The 27397-nt window shown below is 37.8% G+C and overlaps 1 protein-coding gene across 2 annotated transcripts in view; it reads left to right on the forward strand.

Moving 5' to 3' along the window:
- The window catches only part of LOC117573899 (myb-like protein AA), a 73926-nt gene continuing 46529 nt past the window's right edge, over positions 1 to 27397 (forward strand). For both annotated transcript variants that reach the window (XM_034257407.2, XM_052007844.1), the window contains exon 1: positions 1 to 1396. The gene's annotated coding sequence lies outside the window, so the exon portion shown is untranslated. The remainder of the gene's footprint in view (positions 1397 to 27397) is intronic.

Genomic DNA, 27397 nt, shown 5'->3' on the forward strand with positions numbered 1-27397 from the left:
TGCGGGACTGTTTAAACTTTTTGCGGGTTGCGCGCGTTGCAAACACAAAAAGCGAACAACTTGATTGTTTTTCCTCCTCTTCAACACACACACGAGTTTTGCGGAGTCGCGTGCGCGCGTTTCAATTGCGTTTTGCGTGCGTTTTGTGTGCGTTTTTTTGCGTTGCCGAGGGAAATACTCTTCATACTCGTATGCAAGCAGCTGCATCTGAGGCTTTGAAATCAGTTTTATGTTTAGCTGCTGCTCTAAGCCAAATCACTCATAAAAAATACTAAAAACAGCAACAGTAAAAAGCAATTCAAAGCTGCCATAAAATCAAAATGATCATCCAAGTATATGCATTCATTTTGTGTTGTATGTAATTAAATATGTATGTACATGGGATATGCCCTTCGTTAAGCTACCAAATGTACATAACACTCTATATATGCATATACATATACTATATATAAAGTTATATGTATAGAGTAGTATAATCAAAAGAGACAAACTCGTTTCCATCAACGGCAACGCGCAGTAACAAATATAAAACAAATTAAATTAAATTAATTTTAATTGCCGCCAAAAGATCACATAAAAAGCGTGCAGTTAAAAGAAAAATATCAGCAAATTAATTATATTGTATATAGAAAAACATGATGCGATAAAAAAGTTTACGATTTAAAAATAAAAAAAAGTTTATACACACAACAACAAAGCAGAAAACAACAGAAGCGATAACGCAACAGGCGCGCTCTAAACAAAAGACTTAGGCAACGAACTGGCTGCCGTTTTCTCGTGTTGCGAGTGTGTTGTGAGCCAGATAACGGTGCTTCGGTTCGGTTGATAGCAGCAACAACAACAAACAAAATGCAACAAGCAACAAACTAATTGACAAGTCAAATCCTGCCTGCCTGCCTGCCTCACTGTTGCAAGCTGGCAAACAGCTGGCATCAAACAAGGAAAAACACAAACAAAAACGAAACGAAACGAATCAAATCGAAAACGTAGTGAGGAGAAAAGCAAAACAATCGACGGACAACTCGTCGTCGTCTCCGTCTCCGTCATCGTCATCGTCGTGGCTTCAAATTCAACTTCAACTTTAATCAAATCACTGCCGAACGAACGAACGAACGACAATTGCAAGTGTGCCTCTTAATGTCTTGCCACAAAATAGCAAAGTAGAGAGAAAAAAAACCAAATAAATTTACATAAATATTTCACGTGCTGCTTTTTTGCAACATCCGTGTGTCCATAAAAACTTTCTGTGTGTTCTACGCAAATGTGAGTGCAAGTGTCTGTCTCCTAGAGAATACCTGCTAAATGCCATTGGCACAAAAGTTCAAATAATACTTCAAATAGAAAACAAATACAAAAGCAAAGGCAAAGAAAGAGAGTTTGCAGTGCGTTAATTGCGGTAAGTAATTGTTTTCAATTCGTTCAAAGTTATTATTTAGTTTTATGCGCCTTTAATTGCACTTTATGTGTGCAGCATCTCAGCATCTTAGCTCTTGACTTCAGATGCAAAATAGTCATTAAGAAGACAGCTTCGCAGATTCATCAATTAACAGGAGACGCAACAATTTCAATTACAATTAACAGACAGAAAACAGCTGCCACCAATCTGAGAGTTGTTATTGGTGCGTTCGCGTTCGGCTATAAAACCGTTAGTTAAAACTTTACCACAGCCATTAATTGCAGTGATTTCAGAGCCAAACAGAGAGAGACAGAGACAGAGAGAAAGAGACAAAACGGGCCACTTGGCTTTTAAGACTGACTATTTCCTAGCTTTATGTAAAACAAATCCAAAGAGCAACCGCAGCAGCTACTAACATACAATATAACAACCCGCGATTGGGGAGTACGCCATAATTACAAGTTCAGTTGAGCAATTTAAATAAAAACACTTCAACACTTTAACAATAGACGGAATCAACGTCGCCAGCAGCAACACCAACAGCAAACAGCTAAAGCTACAGCTGATTGTTAACTGTGATGCAATTTATTGGAAAAACGTTTTATTGCCATGCTTAATTGAAATTACATTTCAATATTTACACGCACAGCATGACTTATTTTTTTCAAATTGCAATCATTATTATTATTATTATAGAATTGTTTATTCTGTGACTTTCGTTTGGAAATTGGTTAAGCGGAAGTTATGTGTGATATTTCCCTGGCTATAGTTTGCATTCGTTTTTATTTTTTGTATGCTTCAAAGACAATTAAAATGCACTAATTAAAGCAAAGGCAAAAAAAAAAACGTAAAATTAATCAACATTAAGGAAATTACATAAAAATACAAAATTGCAAATAAATATGCAAAGAATTATTTAATTCTCACAATTGCGAAACGCAAGTCACGAGATTCCAGATCCAATTGGGCGTGTACACATAAAGCGAATTAAATTAAATTTATTGTCAGCAGCAGCATCAATAACACTAAGAACAGCAGCAACAGCAACAGCAACAGAAGCAACAACAACAAAAGTCGGCAATTGTTTAATTGCAATTGCTGACAAAGAAATTGCCGAGCGCGGCAAATGAGCTCAACAAGAAATGTGTTTTCTTGGTAACAGCCTCAGCCTCAGTCGGAGTCGGAGTTGTTAATTGTGGGCCGGACTGCGATGGATGAGTCAACAAGAAATTTCCTTAATAGCCGTCTGTCTGGCTGCATTTTGTTTTTGTTGCTGTTGTTACCGTTGTCAAGTTTTTCTCGCTATGCTTTTTTAATTAATACTTTTTTCTGTCGCTGCCATAATTTATTAACTTTTTTTCACTGCTGCTGCTGCTGCCGCTTTGTGTGCAATTATTGTGACTGATTCAAAGTGCTTCGCGCTACAAAGTAACGCGTTGCATTTGATTTGCTTTGCTTTGCCTGTAATTGTGCTCATTATGCCCGCTGCTTTTTTTTGTGTTTAGTTCGCGTCATTACACATGTTGTCTAGGCAGCAGACACACTGTCTGTCTGTCGGACTGTCTGTCATTTGCTGATCGTTTGCACACGTCCGTCAGTCAGAGTCAATCTTTCAGTCTGTGTTAGCTTTGATTTCCAGCTAAACGATGTTTTGCCCTTTTTGTCTATGTGTGTTTTATGAATCAATGACGCACTTTGGCTGACATTTGTTGCCAGCTTCTGATGTCATCGCCGTCATCGGCTGACAGCACTTTAAATGTCACGCAATGAATGCAGTTTACACACACACACGATTCTAAGCAGCGTTACTTCAAGTTTGCTGCCTAAGTCTTTTGTTTCGCCATTCAACGGAATTCCCGGAATATTTCGATTACGACAAGCAAACCAACTGTAATGAGCCATGCGCAAATATTTCGTCTATTATGCAACAAGCAACAAATCGATGAGCTAGCCAGAGTTGGTTGCTTGCTTGTTGGTTGGTTTCTTCGTTTTGTAGGCGCCAACACAATATGCATACATATTTTTTTTTATTTTGTTTGGCTCCTCTAAGCCAACTTCATGCCACAAATGTGAAGAGTTTTCACTAATTTCAAGTTGCTGCGAAACAAAACACGCGAGTGAAACAACAACAACAGCAAACAACAAACAGCAAACAATCAACGTTGCTGCATAAATAAAAGTAAATTTAATGACAAGCAAAATATTTCTTGTCATGCCTATCAGATTACAAGATTTCTATATGAACTCGCAGATGACGCGCCTGTCTGTCTGCATACGAGTGTCTGAGTGTGTGTGTGTCGTTAAAACATGATTACTGGCGCTCACACACAAACAGAGTGCGACGAAGACACAGACAGAACCGTTAGTGTCATTTGAATGTGGTTGTTGGGTTGTTCAGAGTGTGTTATGATGCCTTCAAGTTGTCCCAGTCCGGAGTCCGACTCCAAGTCCGAGTCCCAGGCGTCAGCAAAACGGCGACATTGAGATTTTGATAAAAACCACTTCAAAGAGAACGCTCCTCGACTCTTTCTGGTGGATGTGCAAATCGCAGTTGTTTCGCCGGAATACAAGTTAAGTCGAAGTCTTTGCTTGTGGTTGTTAATCACAGTTAGACTTTTACACTAATTAAGTACTTGCAACAGTTTCCCATGATGAAAATATTAGTGAGAAAAGCTCTCTAGGCTCCGATTGCGATTGCCAATCATAATCAATTTCACACAAACAACGCATGAAATTGCTAATTGTGGCGGAAGGGCCCAACCCTAGGCCTAAGCCCCAAAATGAGAGGCCGATTGAATGCCTTTAGCACCAAAAATCGACAATTAAAATCGTAGCGAATTCCCAAACAACAAAGAAAATTTAATTACACCGCATGTGGCGACCCTTGAAACACACAAATCGAACACCAAAACAAAAAAAAAGGGCAACAGTTTCGGGTCTGAGACCTTGATCGTCTGAGTCGTGTAATCAAGTGAGAAATTTCGTGGCCTAATGAATTTTTCTAGCCCATTTAATTTAGCTACAAGCCAGAAAATGGGCGTAGTATTTCTTATTAAAATCCAAATCGGAATCTGAATCAAACTCTTAATAATAATAATAATAATAATCGTGTAATGATGATGCCACCGCCATGGGATTCGAAAGGAGGTCGCAGGCTTTCCCAACATTAAATTGCTTTGCTCAAACTTCGAATGAATGAATGAATCAGAAAAGTAGAAAATCAGATGAGAATTAGACAAGTTTACGAACACTATAATTATCGATAAATACATGCAGATTGATAAGATGTGAATGCGAATGCGAATGCGCGAAATGATTAATAGATAATTGGCGAGCTTGTCGACATTAATTTACTGCATTTTGCGGATGTGCCAGCGACAGCTCTTAATTGTCAGCCGTGAAAAATTCGTGCAAATGCGGCTTCTCTATGTTCGTTAGCCAAATATGGCTTCATTTGCGAAACATCTTCGATTGGTTTCACTCACTTTGCATTCATAATTTGAGCGACGCAATTTTTATACCCGCTATAAAGCCTTTGCTATATTTCTTGTATTTGTATGGTATATTAATTTGGTATATTTTAAAGATTAGAATGTTTTATTTCAATATACCAAATATGTCCTTTGGTATAATTTTTAGTATTTCTGTGGTATATTGTTTTGGTGTATTTTAAAATTTAAAATGGTATGTTTGGAATGTAGTAATTCTAAATTTTAATTTGTGTATTTTGTATTTGTACGGTATATTTATTTGGTATATTTTAAAAACAAAAATGATATATTTCAATATACCAAATATATCCTTCGGTATATTTTTAGCATTTTATGGTATATTAATTTGGTATATTTAAAAAATAATAATGACGTATTTCAATATACCAAATATATTCTTTGGTATATTTTAAGTATTTTCTGGTATATTAATTTGGTATATTTTAAAATTTAAAATGGTATATTTCGAATGTAGTAATTCTAAATTAAAAATTGTGTATTTGGAATGTAGTATATACCAAATATAGACTCTGGTATAAATATAGAATTTTGGAATATTTAAAAAATTTGAAATGGTATATTTTAAATGTTGTAATATATCAATATACCAAACATATTTGGTATCTTGCCAGTATTGTTTTATATTATATTATTTTGGTATATTTTAAATTTAATACCACAGCGCTTTTTATTCACAATGCTAAGCTGGTATCTCACAGTCGATCACACTCAAACGCAGCTTTCTTACTTGTTAATTTAGTTATAAATTATTTATACTCGCAAACTTAACATATAGATGAATTTTGATAAACTCTTATCGATGGTTAGCCGATAGTCTAGGCTGTATACATAATTTTAAGCAAATATTTTAAAATGTTGTCTCGTTGAAACGTTGGGAAACAACGTGACAACGACAACGACGTCGCGATGTTGCGACTCTTGAAACATAAATCTTCATGTCAGCGTCGCAGAAGCAGCAACCAAAATAAAAATTCCTCAGCATATTATTGGTGACATCAATTAATTTAGCTTTGATGTGCAGCAGTTTCGAGTAAGATTAGTAGACTATGAGATACCCTCTATTTAGGCTGATATAACAAAGTATATCTCCATTGTTTTATGATGCCTTTTTAGCATGTTTTAATGTGCGCAGGGTATAAAAATCCATGCATACAAATTTCGAATTTCAGCTGCGATAGACAAAGACTATGAAAATTAAATCAAAAATTAGTTTTCTTTTCGTTTCGCTCATTGTTTTTGCTGCTTTGATTTTTTCTGTTTTTTTTTTCGTTGTTGGTTTTTGCAACGTTTTTGATTTGCATATTTCACGTAGGTGGTTCAATGAACTTGTTGCTTTGGTGGTGCGGGTCTCGATCTGTTGGGGGCGTCGCTTGATGAGGAGACAGCAACGACAACAACGACAGCGACGTCGAGCGACACTTCCCAGAGAGCTCGCCTACACGTAATTTGACAAATTTGCGAAAAGATTTGCATAAATCGAGAGTAGAAAACAAAAGGAAACCCAATCAGCAAATATGTAACAAACAAAACCCAATTATTTTAGGCTGTTGCTAATTTCTTTTATAGCCAGCGAAATACAATATGCTACTGCATCTGCATATAAACATTAATGATATGTCGAAAGATTGGGCTCAGCTTTTGGTTTATTTTTACTCAATACAATTCAGTTTATGGTATGCTTTTGGCCATTTCTATTAAAGCCTTTAAAGTTGCTAACGAGCCACCAACTGAGCAAAGAGTAGCAAACAGCATCCAATTGACTCGCTTTTTTCTTTGACTTTTAATTGCAATTGAGTTTCAACATGAGCTGCGTGCATTTGCGCAATGATTTGCAGATAGCACACAGACCATGGGAAGCAACCTGAGTCTAAGTCTGAGACTGAGTCTGAGTCGAGTTGAATTGGCTAATTGATAACGCCTCTTTAATTAATGCGCAAGAGATGCCGCTTAGCTTTGTCTGTGGCATTTGGCCAATGTGTTGAGCACTTGATACTTGAGGAAGGAAAGAGATAAGCGAGAGATTGACAAACGGGAAACGCTGTGACTGCTAAGTAGAGTGTAATTAGCATAGTTTAATCAGAGCTAGACGCTTATTAAATATATTTTTTTTGCTATATTTAAATGCACTTTAGTTGCTTAACCTTGGCTGTAACCTCATAAGCTTCTAGTTCAATTCTTGCTACGCACTTGCTACAAAGTAATCTAAAATGCTAATTAAGCTGCCGGCAATATTTCTGTTCTCGCTGCTTCGTTGTTATTAACGCATGCAAAACTTGTGTTACGTATACGCACCTTTGCCGTCGCTCCATTTGATTTTCGTGTTCGCATTCGCGTTTGAGTTTGCGTTCGCGCTGCGTGCATTAATTAATAAATGTCGTGATGTCGCTTTTGAAGTGTCTGTCATTATGAGATCAATTAATAGGAAAAAATTCTAGATCAAGGCGAAAATGTTCAAAAATGTCGCACACACACACACGCACACTCGGGACAAGCGTGCTGTTGTTGTTGTTATTGATCGACACGCAGTTGTTACATATTGCATATACGACATTTTCGCTGTCCTCCGCTAACATACTATACAACGAATTGTAGCGTGTGCCTCGCGACCCCTTTTCAGATACAGCTTCGATATATTCGATTTATGTTTTACGCTTTGTTTCACGAAACATCCATGACGTCATTATTTCGTATTACATCAGTCGTTAGTTAATGGTCAGCAACTCTAGAGAACTCATCAAGACACTACAACAAAATAAATGCAATTATTAATGGATCGCAATAAATTATACAAATTATTTATACTTTTAGCATTATTAGAGAAATTTATTTGTTATTTAAATGTACATAAAACAATAATTGAAATCACTTGCTTATTTCCAAGTTAAATTTCCATAAAATAATAATCATATCTACTTTAATTGAGTAATTTGAAGTAAATTTCTTATTTTCAAATTTCATTTCCATAAAAAAATAATAATCTTAATGTAATTACTTACTTATTTCTGAACTAAATCTCCATAAAATATAAATAATATTTTCTAAGAAAATAAATCTAATATATAAGAATATCTTACCTTTTTCTATATCTAATTTCCGTAAAATACTAATAATGTTTTCTTAGTAAATGCTTTTATTGTAATCACTTGCTTTATTCTCAATGTAATATCCATTAAATTGTAAAAATATTTCCTTAATTTAGTAAATGAGTTTTATCATATAACTTGCTAATTCCTAAATTAAATTCCCATTAAATTTTAATATTATTTTTCTCAATTTAGTAAATTCGTCTACCGAAATCACTCGTTTGTTTTTAGCAGTGTAATTGTTATTTATGAATTTCAATTTGGAAAATAAAACGCACTTTTTTTGGCATGTTTGGCTCGTGTTGTTGTTAGTTGTTAGTTTGCTATGAGTTGTTAGTTTGTTGTTAATGGTGCTGGTGTTTGTGTTTGTGTTGGTGTTGGTGGCTGTTATAATTAATGTTGTTGTTGATACGAAAATCGCTTTTGCTTCGGTTTGGGCTTTAGTTTCGGTCTCAGTTGCATTTGCTTTGATTTCATGTTACAAACTTGCTGTTTGCCGTTGCCGTTTGTTATGTTTTTTTTTTCTATCTCTCTGTTGTGTGTTGGTTGCACTTGTTGCTGTTGTAAGTGGCTGTTGTGCGTTGTGTTTAGTTTGTTGGCGGTTTTATGTTACACACAAATATTTGTGCTATTGACAAAAACAGCGCAAACTATGCGCACACACAAAATGAATTTGCCTTGCAAATCGCAAGCCGCAAATCGCGATTCGCAAACTAAAGCAACTTTATATAATAGTTGAACTTGATTTTAGTGTCGGTAAAACAAACATGCAAGGGGCGGGAGGTAGAGAGGGAGTCCAGGGGTTGGGTCGCTTGCCGGGGTCAACTATAAAACTGACGCTGTCCGAATGCAGCTGCGCTCAACGGACTGTGCGTGAGAACCGAGTCGAGTCGAGCAACAACAACAACCGCAACAACAACAACTGCTGCCTTATATATATCAAGATTTCAATTTTTGCATTTGTGTACTTGAAAATTGACGCCGCACGGCACGCACGCATTTGTTGCTGTTGCTGTTGCAGTTGCTGTTCGTCTAGCTGGTTAATAAATTTCGAGATACTTATCAATTAGCATACGAATTACATGCCTTGCAATCATAAATAATGCGTAAATTTTGCGCTGTTTGTTTATGAAAACTAAAATTAAGAGAGACCAACAAAACTACAAACAACAACAAAAAACGAAGCTGATGCATTAATGTTGATTTCTAAGCCAAGTTGTTGGGCCGCTTTTGAGAATTGTAATTTATATGCATTTCTACACAGTTTCGACTGTAGGTGCGTGTTTGATTTGTCTTTGATTAGGAACGACAAATAAACAACAAATCATGCAGCACGAAATGCTTGAATTAAATCGCGTTGCGTCGAATCGAATTCGAATCCGAATCTGAATCGCATTGAAATTGAATTGAACGCAATGAAACGAAAGACTTAGACAACGAACTCGGCACCAAGCAGAAGTTACAGTCCCGCCTCGCCTCATTGTTATGCTCGACACTTTTGCGCTATATTTACAAATTGGGCCAATAAAATGAACACCAAGACAGTGAGAGACTAGCAGCAGAACCAGATACCAGATACCAATAGCTGTACACCCCACGAAACAACAGTAACAACAATTCCAGAATTGTAAGACCATAAAAAGCAACCAAAACGGAAAACGGGCACATAACTAAAATCAACTCACAAACTGCTGATGAATTTTTATGCATGTTTATATGATGGTCATAAAACGGACTGCCTTACTGTTCCCACTTCCCTCCCTTCTCCTTACCCCATCCAGTTGTAGCCAGAAGTCAATGATTGTTTAATGAAACAACGAATAGTCTCTTGTCCAGCCATTAAAATAGCTAGCAAATAAATCAAATCCCAACTCGCCGAGCTACACTTGATTATAAGAGATTCGGCTTACAAATCCGCCCGCTTCGTTAGCAACACACTCAACAACAGCAACAACAAACCGACAACAACAACAACCGCAACCGGGCAACACCTGCTGTGCGTCCGCTAGAAACAAATAAATGTCAATGGCGCGTTAATCCCTGTGCCACAAATATAGCTCTCTAACGCAACGAAGATATCTCTCTTCATGCCAAAATGAATACGTTTGCCAAGGGATTAGCGTTTAGCTTGGGGATACCCTGAAAAACAGAAGAAAACAAGTAAGAAAGCTGCAGTCGAGTGTGCTCGACTGTGAGATACTCGCTACGCGTTATTAATAAAAGCTTAACAGTGCGGTGTTAGTTTTAAAATATACCAAATTAAAATACTGAAAAATATCAAAATACACGCAAGGCTATATTTGGTATATTAATATACTACAACAAAATATACCAAATTAATATACTAAAAAATACCACTACTGCTAAGATATATCAAACTAATATATTGAAAAAAAAAAAACATAATATACCCTAGGTTATATTTGGTATATCGATATATTAATACTAAGATATACCGAACTAATATACTGAAAATGTCAAAGTATATCGAAATACAAAAATATATATTGACGTGCTACATTACAAAATATACCAAATTAATATACTGGAAAATGTCAAAATATACCCAATGCTATATTTGGTATATTAATATACTACAACTAAAAATATAAAATTAATATGCCGAAAAAATACCGAAATACATGGTATATCGGTATACTATTGTACTTATAGTGGAAAAATGCTCAAATATACCGAATACTACATTTGTTATATCCATATGCTAATAATAAAATATACTGAAGGCTATATTTGGTAGACAGATATACTACCACTAAAATATAGCAAATTGTTACACTGAAAAAAATACCACTATTGCTCAAATATTTCAAATTAATATACTGGAAAAATACCGAAATAATCAAAAATCTATAATTGATACATCGATATCCTACTACATTCCAAATATACCATAGAGTAGCAAAAATCTTGACCAAACTTGATGTCTGCCTTTTATAATCTCTGAGAAACGAACGGGCGAACATGCCTATATTATCTCAGAGATGACTCCTTCTGCCTTGAGGCACAATGTTATAACACTCTTTTACCCTATGGGTAGCGGGTATAAAAAAATATGGATAGATGGCCAAGTGAGGCCATCGCTAATCTGACGGCGTGAGGCACGCGCTAAAACATTTAGAAATTGGTAAACGTTGATAAATCGAAAAGAAACGCTGGTGAAAAGAAACGAAAAATGACACTGTTATGCCACATAATACCTCCTCCTTGGGTCTCTGCTCCCGCAACATTCTCTGCCCCATGATTGTTTATTAAATACGATTGCGACTCGCACATATTTTATCTATTGCTCCAGATCTCGCACTGAATCTGTATCTGAATCGAAATTCAGTTCGATTGAAATTCGAATTGGAATTGGAATATCTGGCAAGCGATATTGTGTCTCTGCTGTCAGCCAACTTGACACTTTGGGCCATGATTTATGTATGGCGAGCATTTAACGTGCTGTGCGTAGTCTCTGTTTCGGCATTTGAAACAATGTGTTGAGGCAATTACGCCCACCTAACCAAAGCAATATCGAGCAGTACATTCATATTTAAGTTGGTTTTTCGATGGGAATTTGTCATATTGGCAAACGGAATTTCCCATACGCAAAAGAAATGTGTCAAAGCTTTTAATACGACGCTAATTAAAAGTCAATAAAGCAAAAAGGCAACAAACTACAAATCAGTCAGACACAACCAGTTGTCGACTCATCGCACATGATTGCAGTCGCTTCTCCCCTCTCTTCTCTCAGTCTGTCTGGCTGTCTGTTAACTGGCTACGGTAAGTGCTCCTAATTGGCCACCAATCTCGTCCTAAGCATTTTTTGTTGTTGTTGTTGCTTTTCGTTTTCGTTTCGTTAATTTGCGAAACTGACAAACGCTTAGCATCCGTCTAGCCTTATCTGGTCGCTATCTTTTGCAGTTCGCCTGGTCTCGTGGCTTTTATGATTTTTTAAATGTAAGTCACGCTTTTGGCAATTAAGTGCCCCCAACACCGAGCAGCAACACCAACACCAACACCGACTAAGCAACGACACCAACGATGGTCTAAAACCGCATCGACTGTGGCCGCCCTCCAACAGGTGCAGCCTCTCCCAACTGGGAGAGAGAGCAGAGAGGGGGTGTTGGCCATCTGATTGCACTCTGCTTTGACTCTGTTTGCCTGCCCGATTGTTTGGTCTTTCTTTGGTTGCTGCTGCTGCTGCTTTTCTGGCTGCTGCTGCTGTTGGTTGTTGTTGCCTCTGTGCTACGTTTTGGCGACATGCGCCGCATTTGCAATTATTTTGCGGCTCATTAAACTTTTAAACACGTCGCTCACGTAGTGACGCGTCTGTCAGACGGCTGCCATGTACTCCAGCCGCCTCATCTCCCCCTCTCTAGCGCCCTCGCGCTCGCTCATCGAGCTGCCTGTGAAAATGTCATAAAAATCTCTGGGGAGTTTTGCAGTTGGCTGCTGGCTGCTTTGATTTCTGTGCTGTTTTGCTTTTTCCCAACGCTTTGGCTTTGAGCGTTGCGAAATCACAAAAAAGATTTCTTTTTTATCGCACAACTTGCCTCTGCTTCTTGCCTGCCCCCCGTTGGGTTATTGTGCTTGCGGCCGTTTGATTGTTGGCAGCTTTTTATTTTATTTTACTTTATGATTATTATATTTTGTTGAAAATTGCCAGCATCTCGCTGCTCGGCCACCCCGTCACAGTTGACAGTCACACACACACACACAGACTTAGTTGTCGACGCACTAACAAAAGACTTAGGCAACAAACTCGATGTGTGTGTGTGTTGCTATAAATTGCCGCCGCTGTCAAATGCAATTAGCTGCAGTTTAATTGAAAAGCGTCCAATCGCCTCAAATGCCATTGCCCAAAAAATTGAAAAATCAAAATTGATAAATGCTTTTTCTGCACCGCATTCCACGGGACATTTCAATTAATTTTACTACTTCGCCGGCACTTTTCTCTTTCCTTTACGCATTGTTCGCCTGTGTGCCACTTTCTGGCCATGACAGGCAACAACAGCAGCAACAACGACAACGTTTCAATGTCGGCTTGCATTAAAGTGTCGTTCGTTTTCTGGTTCAAGTACGTTTGTGCGCAGATAAGTTGCCCCTCGCTTGCAACAAGCAACGGGCAACAGGCAACAGGCAAGAGTGCAACACGAGCAGATTCCAATTCATGGCCATTTGCATGGAAATCGCTCAGCATTGACTTCGACTTCGTCGTCGTCGACGTCGTTGTCGTCTTCCGTTGTCAATAACGATTTTCATCATCATCAGCATCATCCTGCCTCGTTGGCTGCCCCGGATTGTGGCACAGAATGTGAACCAGTTTAGTGCCACACTGCAGCACAGCAGCGCCATCTAGCGTGCAGCGTTTTCGCCAATCGCATTTTTGCGCGCTACTAATGAAATATATGCGAAAGCTGCCAGCTGGCTGCTGACTGTTGGCTGCTGACTGTTGGCTGCTGGCAGTAGACGATGCCTTCGCTGATATCAGCAAACGTCTTCAGTTTCATCGTCTCGCCTTCTTCTTTTATTATTGTAATTTTTGTGCCGCATCCACTCTGAGAGACACTCGCAATCGCAAACGGTTTTCGTTTTGTCCAAAACTATGCATAATTTATGAGTATCGTTTTGGGTTGCATCGCTTTATTATGCTAATTCCCCTAGTAATTTGTTCGCTTTTGGGCTCTCTGCCAGTCTTCTTGGGCTTAGTGTCACTATTAAGCGACTAATTAATTTGTTGCAGACGCTCAATATTATTCGCTCTCCGCTGTTCGTTGTTCGTTGTTTGTTGTTTGTTGTTCGTCGCTGTGGCGATTCAGCCACCACACAGATGCCATCAATTGATTAGCATTAGCCGGGCTAAGCATGAAGGTGCCAACAGTTCCATCAATCAATTAGTAGCCTAACCAAAGCAGCCGCTTGTCACTCTCTCACTCTCTTGAGTTGCTCTTGCTCTCGCGATGCCCCCACGCTGCACTAAATTTAAACCAAATGCATTTATTTTGTAATAGGCAAAGCCAAAAAACGGCAAATGTAAGACGAACTAAAAGTTACCAACGATGGAATACTCTGATATTGAATTCAACTACGTATAATTAATTTGGATTAAGAATTAAGAGATTAAACTTCACAGCTCAACTTATGTTAAGTCTCATAATAAGCGGAATACTCTTACATAAAAATTTGGAATTTAAATTATTAAGATACTAAACTAGAAACATTATGATAGGACTCCAATATATGTATTACTAATAAGCAGATCCTAAGTAATACATCAAATTGACAAATTAAATGTGTATTTTATCTTTAATTTGTTTTTAAGGGACCAAACTTCAATGTTTCCAGCGCAACTTATATATAGTGTTATCATAGAACTACTTAAGAAAAGAGCATGACCATATCGACAGCATTTGGAGACTGCAAATTCAATACTATCTACAGATTTTTCAACTGTAAAATACGTTTTCATAGCACTGAGAAATTATATTGCTGTTTTATAATTCACTTCAATTAAGAATTAAGATATGAGTTAAGAATTAAAATATTAAACTAGAGTGTTTCCTAGATAAATTTATGCATAGAATCATTATAATGGGACTCCAATTTATTACTAAAAGGCAGATTCCAATTAGCACATCATTATTTAAACATAAATTAAAGATGAAATACACATTTCATTTCTCAATTTGATTAGAAACATTATAATAGGACTCCAATTTAAGAATGATGTTTTACTTGGGATCTGTTTATTAGTAATAAATTGGAGTCCTATTATAATGTTTCTAATCAAATTGAGAAATGAAATGTGTATTTCATCTTTAATTATCGTTTAAGTAATTGAAATATCGAACTTCAATGTTTCCAGTGCAACTTATATATAATGTTATCATAGAACTATTTGAGAAAAGAGCTTAAGCATATCGACACCTTTTAGAGACTGCAAATTCAATACTATCTACAGCTTTTTCAACTGTGAAATACGTTTTCATAGAACTGAGAAATCATATTGCTGATTTATAATTCACTTCAATTAAGAATTAATATATTAAATTTCAGTATTTTCAGCTCAATTACTTTCAGTTTTTGTGTTATTATTATCGCTTCAAAACTTTCATATCACTTGTAACATTCTGAATTGTTTATAACTAATTTTACAGAAGAACTTAAAGTTTGAAGCGCAATATTTTCCTACCACTTTAAGAAAGAGTATCAGTGTATCGACAACTTGTAAGCTTTGCTCGATATTGCAACAATGTTGAGTCTATTGCTGACCACGTCGCTGTGTCTGGGCTGGCAACATAGATCTCAGACCATGGAGCAGCGTGTGTGCCCCCGCGAGAGGTCGTCCAGCCTCAGATCCGGCTTTGCGGTCGCTCGTTCTGTCTGTCCGTCTGTCTGTTTGACTTTAAGTTTGGCAAACTGTCGGTCGATCAGTCGGTCGGTCGGCCTTTTGAGTTATAAAGCGAGCAAACGTCGCACGTTGGAAATAGTTTAAAGCGCTTAATAATATGCAGTTTATTATTGTTATTGGCGTCGTTGTGGCACATAAAACTTGCAATTGGCATTATTAACGCCATAGGCTCTCCATTCAGAGTTTCTCGTTTTGCTTTGCTTTGGATTTGGCTTTCGGACTGATCTGGTCTGGACATGGGCGTGTGTGGGAATGCTCAAAACGATTGCAATATTTTGGCAACAACAAATGACGCTGATTGATTATGAAGCGGGGCCAAAGCTAATGCTCTAAAAAGCAACGCTTTACTCGTATGCCTGTTCACACCTGGCCAAAAAGCACATTAATGAACATTCAAATTAACTGCAACTCTAATTAACCAAAGATATACTATGTGTAGACACAAAAAAGTTAGTCACACTTGGCACGCAAACGAATTCAAAGTGTTATTTTGTCAATGAACAAGCATTTGCATGTTGAGGGGGAGGACAGCAAAGAGAAGTGAAGAGAGGGGGAATGGAGGGAGAATGGAAGGGAGGGGAACTAATTAAAAGCAAAGCATTTGCTAATAAAAATATTTTTTATATAATGGCTTTATAAAGTGCGTGATATGTTCCACTGGGGCGTAATAAACGAAACGTGAATTGAATAATGAAATTCATACGATTACGAATGCGAATACAACGAATACGAGTATGTGAATATTATTACTAGTCTAATGAGTGCACTCTGATAGATTCGCGTGACTCGTAGCTAAAGTTTTTCTGATTTTTTGATTTTTTGATTTCTTTTTGCCGCTGCTGCATGCAAAGTTTACACTTTTGATTATTTAATTACTCATTACTTAATTGTAAATATTGTTTTCTTCATTATATACTTTAGTATATAAATCAATGAAATTTCTTGCCTATTTTATTATGTTAGCGCGAAACAAGTTCTTCAAGTTTTAAATGTATTTTTTATGCTATAAATTGTTTCTTTTTTTTAAATATATTAATTGTATAGACATAGGTCTCTTTATCTTTGTAGAAGTTCTGGTTCTTTGCGACTGATGTTATCATTATTTATTTTAAAGTTGAACTTAGATTTAATGATATGCCTTGTACTGAAGTTGATTCAGAGCTTGCGTCCTTCAGTTTTCTGTTAGCTTTCTCTCAAGACACAAAATTATTATGCTTCGAGCTACAAAAAAAAAAGTTTCTTGACATCAAAAAAAATCAAAATGGAAATGAGTTGTTATTGCCAGTTGAAGCCTATCTTTATAAATTTCTTAATTTTTTGTAGACATATTTTTTTGTTTTGTTTTTTTTTTTTTTTTGGTTTCCGCGTTGTCAAATGTTTGCTTTGAGGTTTGCCGCCAACTGAGGCTGAGACAACACGGCGTATGCGCATTTTTAATTGCCTCAACATGTATTGCAGCGAAGATTGGCAAAGTTTTTTCGACTGCTTTTTTATTATCAAAGAGCTCTCTGAAGCACACGATGTTGCGGCAAATTGAAGCTGACATTTCTCGACTTGACTCAACTGCTTTTGGCTTTTGAGACTGCGCGTTGTTGGCGCGTTAATTTCAAATGGTTAGCCAAAAATGGTCGCGTTATGAATTATCAATATGGTGTGCCGCTGTTGCCGCCCTGGTGACATCGTCGCATTGCAACGTGCAACAAGAGACAGACACCGACACAGAATGTAAACCGTTGCAGCTCAGAGTTTTGAGTTTGAGTTTTGCGCAACGCAGGAAATTGTTGGCTTGACCAATGGCCAAGTTGGTTTGCTTGGACAACGACAACAGCAACAACAACAACAACGACAGCGGCAGCGGGTGCTCCATATACGGTCTAAATATTTGCTAAATCACACGCGCTCCACAGCTTCACAGACTCTGTGCCACAAGACAATACCACAGCAACAGTCCAGCAAACATTGTGATGTTGCTCCAGCTTCAGCTCTGGTCACGATTTTAACATTTTTGCGCATGCGCGCAGCGAGCACCCCAAAATTTTCGGCGTTGCCCATTAATTTTCATTGAAAACGTTTTCATATTTTGCCATAGTTGCTGTGCTGTTGTTGCTGTTGTTGTTGTTGCCACATTTTCGTATAGCACAACAATATTTTCATTGTAGTGTTTTGGCATATATTTATGTGCCGTAAAAAATGCGATCAAGATTGGACTGCGAGGACTGCAGCAGACACCAAACAACAAGGCGAGGTCGTAGTTGGGCAAAGGAACAACCACAAAAGACACGGCAGCAACCACAATAGACACGGCAACAACAACAACAAGCACATTGCTGTTCAACTTTGCACTTCAATTGCAGTTTCTAGTCGTTGTTATTACCGCTTTGGGGGCGCAGGCGTAAATTAATGGATTCATCGAACCAAACTAAGCCACAGAGAGAAGTCGAAGCCGAAGTCGAAGTCGATGTCGAAGTTGTATTTGAAGTTCAATGTTTGTGTTAACAACTTTACACCTATGCGAGAGGAGACAACGACAACAATAACGTAGGAAGCAAGGCAGCGTTTAATTGAATTTTATGTTGAATTTATCAATTAGAGAGTTTACCTTTTTAATTGAGGCATGTGGCGGGCCAAATTAGTGGCCAACAACAACGTTAGAGAGATGCCGAAACAAAGAACAGCCACAAATTGTCTTGGCCATTTTTCGGGGTGTGGACCTGGGCGCGTCCCCCCACTGACGCCAGACCAGAGAGTTTGCTAATGCTAATTATATGACTGAATCTCTCTCTTTGTCTATTTCTCTCTCTCAGGGCAAGGTTATGATTTGGACAGAACACAAGAAGCTGTGGTCGGCACTTCTTGAACATTGTTGCTGAAGCTGAGTCCGACTCTGACTGTGACTGTGATTATGTGGCAAAGCGGCCACGCCCATTTAATTGCCACCTAGCATTTGAGTTAACTAACTGTTCATAAATAGTTATGGCATACACGGACAGCGGCTGCGCCCACAAAGTTGCCACTGCATCAGCAGCAACGGTTGCTCGGGCAATTGCAGATCAGACCAAAAACTAAGACAACTCAGGCAAAGCCAAGCCTCGGTCCATTGTTAGCACAGTCGAGTACATTTATTTTCCCACTCATGGCAATGCTTTGTTTTTCCTTTTGTTGTTGTTGCTGCTGCTGCTGCTACAAAAAAATAGTTAGTTAATTTAGCGCATTTTGTTTAATTTTGGTGCTCCGAGTGCGGCTACCAATTTGATTTGCAGGCCAGGCCATTGATTGCTTTATTAAGCGTTAATTTGGCCAACGTCCTTGGGCCAAGTTAGTGCGCAATGTGGTTGGCAAGCAAAGGCTTCCGCATCTAACCTGAATCAGCTCGTGCTTGTCACATGCGTCGATGACTCAGAACCAAGCACACAGCTAATTGATCTATGCTAACTGAGGAGCATTTCCTTTGCCTGCGACCTACACAAATGTCATAGACAATAGCCAATAATAATCAGACTAATATCAACATGTAAGAAATGTAGAGTTGAGTGAGGTCGACTGCGAGATACCCGCTATCCAAATTGAATAATAGTTAAACAGTCATTCTTAAAATATACCAAATATAATACTGCAAAAATACGAAAAATATTTCAACGGATATATGTTATTTGGTATATTCACATAATACTACATTCAAAATATACCGTTTCGAAATTTAAAATATACCAAATTGTTATACCACAAAAATACTAAAAATATACTCTTGGTATATTTTATACCAACTATATATTATACCATTGGAACTTTTATTACTACTGTATTCAAAATATACCATTTTATAATTTAAAATATATTCAAATTACATACCACAAAAATACTAAAAATATACCAACGGATATATTTGGTATATTCACATAATGCTATATTCAAAATATGAGGTTTCGAAATTTAAAATATACTAAATTGTTATACCGCATAAATACACAAAATATACCAACGGCAATATTTGGTATATTGATATTGTACTACATTCAAAATATACTAATTCGAAATTTGAAGTATACCATTTTGTTATACCTCATAAATACTAAAAATATACCAAGGGCTGTATTGAGTGTATTTTTGTATTAAAAATATACAGTTTTACAATTTAACATGTACCAAATTATTATACAACAAAAATACTACAAATATACCAACGTCTATTTTTGGTATATTGATATAGTTGAATTAAAAATATACCAATTCAAAATTTGAAATATGCCAATTTGTTTTACCGCATAAATACTAAAAATATACCGAGGGCTATATTTGGTATATTTATATACTACTGTATTAAAAATATACAATTTTGAAATTTAAAATGTACCAAATTAATATACAACATAAATACTAAAAATATACCAACGGCTATTTTTAGTATATTGATATGGTAGTACATTCAAAATCACTTTAATACTAAAATTATACTAAAAACTATAATTGGTATATTGATAATGTACTAAATTCAAATACATCAGATATATACCAGATTGTCAGTTCTATGTGTAGCGAGTATAAAAATAATCAGACTAATAACAATGATTCAGACAGCTTAAAATATTCATTTACAATCATTAAAATGCTAAATATATAGATAGTATATTAAGTTTCCATTGAGTTTCTAGTTCCCATCGCCAGGGCACAAGCACAAGTTTGTGCGTTTTCCATTTCCCACTTTAATAAATTCGATATGCCAGGCTCCCAGGCATAAATCACACACTCTGAGAGAGACCCCACACTCAGGCTGAGGCAGTTCTCCCCACACTGTGTGAGTTACTTATGGCGCTGCCATTCATGCGTGGTCTCAGTGGCCCATTCAGAGGTGTCGCTGCTCAGATCGTTTATGCAAATATGCAACGCTCCACACAAAAGCCAAGTACGCCCAGCATGTCAGACTCATAGTCGGAGTCAGAGAGACGCAGTCAGTTGAAGTCAGAGTCAGAGTTAGAGTTAGAGTTAAAGTCAAAGTTAGAGCTGAGGCAGAGGGCGTTCATATTCATAGATCTAATTGCCCGCGTCGGGCCGTGAGATTCTTATGAGGCATTCAAATGCAAAAGCGGCCTCTGGGCATCTTAGCCACTCAGAGCTGCGAGCTGTGAGCTGTGAGCCATTGGGCTTATTGTTATGCAGAGCACAAACACACAGACAGACAAACAGACAGAGATTTTGGCTCACTTTGTGCGCACTTAAATGCAGCAGCCACTCGAGTGCTGAGTGCAGAGCGATCTTTGGCGATCTCTTCAAGTGGCATTAGCATAAATTAAACCACACTTGTTGTTGCCCCGATGCCAATCAGCCGCAAAACTCTGACTGACAGTTGGCCAATATTTATGAGCCAACAACAACACTAACAACAACAACAAGATATTTTTGTTGGCTTTGCATTACGCCTAATGCGTTGGACAATGGCTAGTTTAAAGATGCGTTAAATACATTTGTATATACACCTTATAAACAGATAGATCTTCTCTCCACCGAACATATTTATGAGCATCGAGTGTGTTTGGCTGGCTTTATGAAATCATCATCATCATCACCATCGGAGTCGTAACAAAAAGTGAATGGGTTTTATGCTGTACTTATGCAGCATTCATAATCCGTCAAGAGTCCCAGTCAGTCAGCAATTATGGCTTTAACACTGTGTGTTGGGTTTGGGCACATATCTTATTTTGTTTTTTTTTTTTGGTGGTTTATGAGTTGGGCTATGAACAACGAACGCCTTGGCCTGAACTGACTGCGATTTTATGGCCTACACGCATTTACAATCAGTTTAGAAAAGTGTTGACACTTTTTCAGTTTTCAGTTTTCTATAAACCCGACAGCATATCAATAAACGATCGTAAAGCTCTAATGGTCCACCAGCTATATGATAGAGAACCTGCTTACACGGGGTGTGTCATTTCCGCTTGAAAGGAACTCGCATTGTGAGCTGTGTGTGAAGCTGAAGAACCATAAAATGATGTGTTAGCCTCGTTCAGACTATCTGTTAAGCCCCTCACAAAGGAGACAACTGGCCAAAGCATTGTTGTAAGCTTAACTTATTTAATGGGGACTCTAGTTGTCTAGTCTATTGTACTTTAGAATCGATTCGCAATGAATGAGGCGCAAAAGTTGCCAAGTTTGCCGAGTTGCCAAAGTGAAATCGTCCATGAACTTCTTGGCCATAAAACCAAAGCCAAGTTATGCAGAAAATTAATTAAATTCGCTAGCTAGTGATGTGCCAAACATATGGATTACCTATAGATTAATATCGATCAAACATATAAGTTTGTTTACTTACATTCTGTTAAGTACATCAAATATGAATACTTATTTGTACATTCCAGGCATCAATTAATAACTTGTAAAAAATTTATTAAATTCTTCAGTTAGTGATGTATCAAAATATATCGATATATCGATCAAACATACAAGTTTGCTTATTAATACATTACACTTTATTAAGTTGTATCTTCGAGGCATCAATTTGTAAGTTCGCTTCAGTTATCTGGCTGCCAATCTTAGTTGGCTTTTATTAAATTGCCAACGCTTAGATAGCTTCCCATTTATTGCAGAGAGTTACACCTTTAAAGATTGCTTTTAATGCATTACTTTTTATTAACAATAAAATGTAACAAGCTGATAAATTTCGAGCTGTTACTTTTTGAATCACACTTTTTGCGCATAAAAACATTTTGAGCATTTGGCGATTTGCGATTTGTAGCCAACTAACTTAGCTCGGCGGTGTAAAGTGCTGTGGCTTTGGCGGTGTGTGTTTTTGCGACCAACCCGAAAAGCAATGGCAACAGAGCCAGAAAAAAAGTGCAGAAAACGATTTAGCCATTTTGCCATTTGGCCATTTTGGCAATTTGGTGCAATGCGAGCAACAAAAATGTTGAAATACTTTACAAAATACATGCAGCAAATGCGAAAACAAACGCAACAATAAATAAACGAGGGTTTTTATAGTTTTTCAATTGATTTTGGTGGCCTGCTATCCGGTGGGGCAGCTCGCTGTTCGATGCTTGTGGCATGCGTCGCAATAAATAAAATCGCGTACGCCGTATTATACAATATAATAAATCTGAAAAGAGTGTCTGCTATACAGCAGAGCAGAGCGCAACAAAAAAAAGTGGGCGTGCTGCTCTTGCTGCTGCTGCTGCTGCACTTGCGGCACATTAAAATGCCGCGCATGCGTGCCACACACTGTTGCATGCTGCCAGGATGTGGGCAGTGGGGCAAGCAAGTATTGTGCAATCCCCTCGACGACAAATTTTGCCCCAAACGGCCCAATAATTGCCCCACCCTACAGAGTGGTTCAATTGGGTTGATGGCGCGCCTTTTGGTTGCAGCTCAGCACGTTGTTAATTAAAATTCGATTTTCATTCATAATAAATGCACTTTAAATGCATGTTTTCTCGCACATTAAAAGCGCATAAATAAAAAATTAACACCCAAGTGTCCAGGCAGCCAAGTTGGTGTCTCAAACGCACACGCGCAGCCAGCACGCAGACTTGCCTCATCACTCATACGCAATGAAGACATTTATATGGCAACAGCAAAAGCAAAAGCAAAAGCTAAAACGTTTAGCGCCAGCTGCCGAGCAACGCATCTTCTGCCAAGTTGAGGCCTAGAAAGAGGCAGAGACACAATAGCTGGATGGCAGTGAAGTGGCGAGAAGGGATCAGCTATCGATGTGCCGCTTAGCTCCCTCTCGTTGGACGCCTCTGACTTGAGTTTGCCACTTCTCACGCACAGTCAGCCTTTGCATGAGTCGCAGTCTCAGTCGCTGTCTCAGCGGTTGCCTTCGTCGCGGCTTGCAACTTATCGTCAACGTTTTTTTTTCTAGCCACACGCAATGGGCGTAGTCAGGCACCTGTTCAAAGTGGTTGCTGACTGAAATCAGAGCAAGGCAAAAGCAAAAGCTGGCTACCTGCGTGTGTGTGTGTCTTGTGGCTAAGTCCGATGACAGCATCTTAGGCAGCGTTGCAGTTGGCTTTCTGCTGTTGCTGGCTGCTGTTGAACATGTTAATTCGCCGTGCGTTGCATAAAGAGCAAAACAAGGCAGCCGTTACAAGCTGCTCCTTATTTTATGTAATTGCCAACTAAACACTTTCAGCATCGCGATGATCATCGTCATCATCATCGATGTGCTGTTGCTGTTGTTGTTGTTGTTGTGCGTATTTATGTCTAATTAAAATAGCGCTGCATGCTTCGCATACCCAGAAGCTGCTGTTGCTATTTACTTGAACGAGTTATACTCTATTTACTGTGTGTGTGTGTGTTAATTATAACGTTTTAATGCTTAAACGTTTTGTGCAGTTTACAGTTCACTCTCGCGGCATTTCCTGCTCGGAGGCCACAGTCAAAGCCAATAATAAATCTATGCAAAACTTATTAAAAATCATATGACAAACTGTTCACAAGGCGTTTAATTATCGGTTCGTATCTGAGCCATTTCTGACTGCTGTTTTTACCTTAATAAGCCACGTTGCCTCAATTTGACTTAATTTGCGGGCGGCCACAGGGTCGTATGAGTAACATTTAATTGCACCAACAGCAACAGCAGCAGCAGCTTAACAAGAGGCAACACTTGAAAGAATTTTCGAACTGAAATTGCTCATTACGCGCTCATTTCGCAGAAGTGAAACAACAACTCCGAAAATGGTAGCCATAATAATAACAATAATAATAATTAAAAACCAATTTCTGAGCCAGCAATAATAAAACAACAAGAAACTGGGCTATAATCACACACATGCACGAATTAGTTTTACAAATTTGCTTAGTCAAGCGGCAATAAACGCGCCGTGAAATGGGCGCAGCTATTTGGCCCACGGCTGCCACACAAAAAAAAAGTGCCACACGGCTACGGCCAGAAAATATTATTGCGATTCATAATTTGGCAATAAAACGCTGAGGCCCGAAAATCGTAGCAGCACTTAAGCAGATGCCAAAACAAAACAAGACAACAATTGTGTCTGCATCTGAAACTGAAATCCTGCAACAGCAACTGCAACAACAACAACAGCAGCAACAACAACACAAATATAGTTGCTGCTGTTAAGCAACAATTAAGCAATTTTCATAATTACGAACAATGACCAATTTTTTGACACGCTCGCAAAGCGCGCAAAATTTTTTAACCAGCGGCAAATAGCGACGTTGTTGCAGTTGCAGTTGCAGCTTTGCTGTCGGCAGCATTTAGCATGTAAGCGCGAGAGTGTGTGTGTGAGTGAGTGTGTCTGTGTTTGGTGCATGCCTAATCAGAAATGCAAACAGTATATTAAATGCAACGAGCAGTAAATTTTAGTTAACAGAAAACTTAATACACTACGAAATAAAATAAAAGTACGAAAGCTACAGACGAGTATACTCGACAGTGAAATACCCGCTAAGTAAAAGCAAAAAACTGTGGAATTAATTTAAAAATATACCTAAAGGATACATGTTGTATATTGATTTGGTACTACATTTAAAATATACCAATTTACGTTTTAAAATATACTAAATTATTATAAGAATACTAAAAAATACAATTGAATACAAAAATATACCATACATTGATATTATATTATATTAAATATAAACCCCTTTAAATTGAATACTAAAAATATACCATATATTGATATTGTACCATATTTAAAATATACCGTTTTAAATTTCAGAATATACCGAATTAATATACCATAAAAATACTAAACGCATGTCAATGTCTATATTTGGTATATTGATATACCAAAATATACCATTGTCATAAGAATACTAAAAATATACCAAAGACTATATTTGGTATATTTATATTTCACTATATTAAATTGAATACTAAAAATATACCATATATTAATATTGTACTATATTCAAAATATACCGATTTAAATTTCAGAATATACCGAATTAATATACCATAAAATACTAAAAGTATATTTGGCATATTGATATACTAAAATATACCATTTTAAATTTCAAAATGTACCAAATTAATATACCATAAGAATACTAAAAATATAGGAAAGAGTATATTTGGTATATTGATATTTTGCTATATTAAAAATATGTCAAAGAGTACAAAATATACCTAAATGTCAGCCGAATAATCTACAAAACATTAATTATAGTCTCTTATAGTCTTTGGAATATTCATACGTACGGACAGGCAGACAGACGACTGTTGTCGAAGAAGAAGTGTCGAAGGAGCCTCCTTCTGCCTTTTACATAGATTTCCTTCAGGCACAAAGTTATAATACCCTTCTACCCTATTACTAACGGGTATAAAAAGAAATTGTAGATGAACAAGGCTATAAAGGATTTATATATAAGCAATGTATACATAATGGCAATTTATTGGCACTTATGGCATTTAAGTGGAGGCAATAATTAAGCACTTATTGCATTCGACTTCCAGCTGACAATAATCACGTGCTGCTTCAGGCGCTGCTGCTGTTGCTGTTGCTGTGGCTGCTGATTTTGTGGCCAATTGCTGCTGCGATTTATATAATCAGCAGCGACACAAAACGTAGCCAGACACACTGCATGTAATTTGCCATTGCTTTGGCCCAATCTAAAACAATTTGCGTTTCGTTTTTCGGCAACAACAATTGGCTGCAGCTGTGGCAGCGGCAGTTATGTTGCTCGTGTTGCAATTGCTGGCACCAAGAGCAAACTCGAGCTGCGGCTGCTGGGCGACATCCGAGACATCCCACCCACAATTAATGTATAATAATTGCAAATTAAAACCAGCGCGACTCAAATTGCAACAGGCAAAGCAACAGCAACAAAAAACTACTTGTAGCTAGAGAAAAAAAAGTGCAGCAAGTGTTGCAAAGTCGCAGAGTTGCAAGTCGCGATGCGGTTTTTTGTTGTCTGTTTTGCAGTTTTGTTTTTGCTGCTGTTGCTGCTGCTGTAGTCTCGTATTTGTTAAGAGTCGAGAGTCAAGATATTAAACAATAATTGTAACTGTAAAGTGAGCTTAACGTGAGTGCATCAAAGCATAATTTTCTTGCAACAGAGACGGCGACGACGACGTCGACGACGGGCGGCGCAGACTGTAACAATTCATTGAAGAAAAACACAGACACAGAGACAGAAGCAAGTCGCAAGCGAGTGAGTCTCTCAGTGTGACTGACAGACGGACGGACAGTCGGACGGGGCAGACAAACAGAGAGATAGAGAAGTCAAGAAACTCTGGCTGAGTACGTAAAAACATACCGCCTTATAATTAGAGCAGAAATTCTGACGTTTCTATTTCAATTTTCCAACAAACGCCACGCAAAACTGCCACGCCAAGTGACGTTTTGATTGAGTGATTGGCAACAAGTCAGAGAGTTGTAAGAGGTAGATGAGAGAGGAAGGAGGGGGGTGCCAGTGGTCGGTAGCCAACCAGGCAGCAAGTGTTGCCCACTGTGGTTGCCAGCTCTCTGCTTCGCCTCTGCTCCGATGTGGTTACAAATATCTGCATACCAAGCGAGCACTTGTGGCATGGCAATAACTGAATGAAAAATCATTTTTTTGTTGCTGCTCCTCTTGTGAAAGAAGGTATCCAGTTACCTTTGTCTTGCACTTTAAATCCGGGCAGGTAATTTAAGCACTAGAGAGAAATTTCAGTGCACACAAATGTGGTTGTAGGTCCACTTGTAGCAACATTTATAATTATCAACAGCGGCAATAGCAATTCGCAAAAAAAGAAAAAAACTGTTGCTAGTAGTAGGTTTTGATTACGTGCATTTATTGTTATTGTTGCTGTTGTTGTTGTTGTTGTAATTGTTGGGGGCACACCCACTTTTATGCCATACAAGTTTCAAGTGGTAATTGCTCCAATTTGAATACGTAATAAAAATCGAATGAGCAGCAAATCGATTAGCAATCTAACGCGCGCCCATTGTGTGGTCGATCGAATACTCGTTCCACAAACTCAGCTCCAACATCTATGTTATGTATCTAAGCACGAACCAGACGACCAGACGTTTGTCTACCGGATCGATCGCTTTGC

The sequence above is a fragment of the Drosophila albomicans genome, chromosome 2R, assembly GCF_009650485.2.
Source record: "Drosophila albomicans strain 15112-1751.03 chromosome 2R, ASM965048v2, whole genome shotgun sequence".
Lineage (NCBI taxonomy): Eukaryota > Metazoa > Arthropoda > Insecta > Diptera > Drosophilidae > Drosophila > Drosophila albomicans.